The sequence below is a fragment of the Macrobrachium nipponense genome, chromosome 13 (genome assembly GCF_015104395.2).
Source record: "Macrobrachium nipponense isolate FS-2020 chromosome 13, ASM1510439v2, whole genome shotgun sequence".
In the NCBI taxonomy this organism is placed as follows: Eukaryota; Metazoa; Arthropoda; class Malacostraca; order Decapoda; family Palaemonidae; genus Macrobrachium; species Macrobrachium nipponense.
The window spans coordinates 69,918,999-69,921,024 of record NC_087206.1 but is presented as its reverse complement, the minus strand read 5'-3'; positions in this window follow the sequence as shown (position 1 = coordinate 69,921,024).

The window sequence follows — 2,026 nt, the reverse complement described above, 5'->3', positions numbered from 1 at the left end:
TATCAATACATTTTTGCCAATGCCCCTCGCCTTTATGAATAAAGTTCGTAATCTCTCTCTCTAAAAAACAAAATAATTATAATCGTCGTAAAAGGCATTTCGTTGAATTTACGTGTCCGGTCTTGCGAAATCGGACGCAAGGCTGTTCGGAATTGAGCCACTTCCAGTTCCCGTCTTATATCTACTGCCTTTTGTTGGCGGGAAAGGCAACTCCATTAACCCGGAACAACGGTGTTACGCAAAACCGTTGGCAGATGACCCAAGCAAGGCGGAATTTCCTTGTTTAATCCGATGGTTGTCCATTAAGACCCGAAGTGAAAAAGATGGTCTGGTCTTGAAGAATTACTTTTACTTCAAATAATTATTTGAAAACCAGGATCAGCAGCAATATTAGTGTAGTGGTGGTAATATTAGTATTAATGCCTTAGTCTTGAAGAATTACTGTTACTTCCAATCATTATTCGAAAAGCAGCAGCAAGTTCAGCAGCAATATTAATAGTGGTAATATTAGTATTTGATGATCGATCAAATCGATGTGGGTATCCATTGGTGTCGAAATACGAACGTTCATAGAAAGCTAATTTCCAACCAAAAACGATATTGATTCTTTCAAGAAAAGACTGGTCGCATTTTTGGATGTGTGTGCAGACGAAAAGGCTTTATCCACGTGCCATGCTCTATAGCATTCATGAAGTATCTGATAAAGAAAATCAATTCAAGGAAAAATCCCAAATGATACCTTGTTGATCATAAGTTGAAATGTTTTAAATGAAATCAAAGAGAGGCAGCCATCTGCTAACTACCAAAGGATATGAAAAAGTACCACCAAGAAAAATGTGGTGACTGGGGGAGGTTAAAAGATGACGTTATCCTCAAAATGGACAAGAATCTCTTATGAAGGATAAGAAACCTTAAAAAAAAAAAAAAAAAAAAAGTGAGACGTCTACAGTAAATAACATCAAGGCGTGATACGACCTTGAGCTCACTTGGGGCGCGCGCTAAAACCTACGGCCAAATAGTGCATTGTTTCACCAACAAAAATAATAAATACACTATATTTTATTATAAATACTTGTTTGTACTGTTTAACATGTACATTATTTATTTTTTTTTACATTTTCATTCTAATAAATCATGAATATCCTATCCTAAATTTCCTGTATCTTTAATTCAAGGCGAAACACCTTTTTCAGACCTTTTTGGGGTTTCCACAGACCTTTCCTACCCCTCCAACAAGAACGATAATAGCGAGAACAAGAGCAACAACAAGAACAACAACAATAATAAAGTAGTGTGTAGGCTTACTCCTCGAGTAAGCGAACATTTTGTTTCAAAGTTAGCTAGCGACATCGAGAAGGTATATGGGAAATGTTTACCGCCATGTTCCTACTCTGTTGATCCATGCACATAAACGGTATGAAAATAAAAGTAGAATATGTGGATATAAAACAAAATGTTGTCGTGTCAAGCTCTAATTAGCCAATGCTCCCGAATAAGAGCAGAGTTTGCGAAATTACGAGCAGTTAATTTCAGCTCACACAAAGCATTATTCTAGGTAAACAGATGGGGCGCAATTAGGTCATCGGTCGAAGTTTCTGACCTCATTCCAGGGGCATCCTGATTGCCAGGCTGAGTTTGGATTATCTCCGAGGGGTTTCAAAGAAACAGATTTGTGGGGGGGATGTGGGGAGGGGGGGATTGTGATTCCGAATTATCTGCTAGGGATGTTTCACCCCGCCCCCCTTTCGCTCTCTCTCTCTTTCTTTGTATATATAATATATATATATATATATATTATATATATACACACATATGCACAGCACACACACACACACACACACACACACATATATATATATATATATATATATATATATATATATATATATATATATATATATATATATATATATACACATACATGCACACACACACACACACACACACACATACATATATATATATATATATATATATATATATATATATATATATATATATATATATATATATATATATGCACACA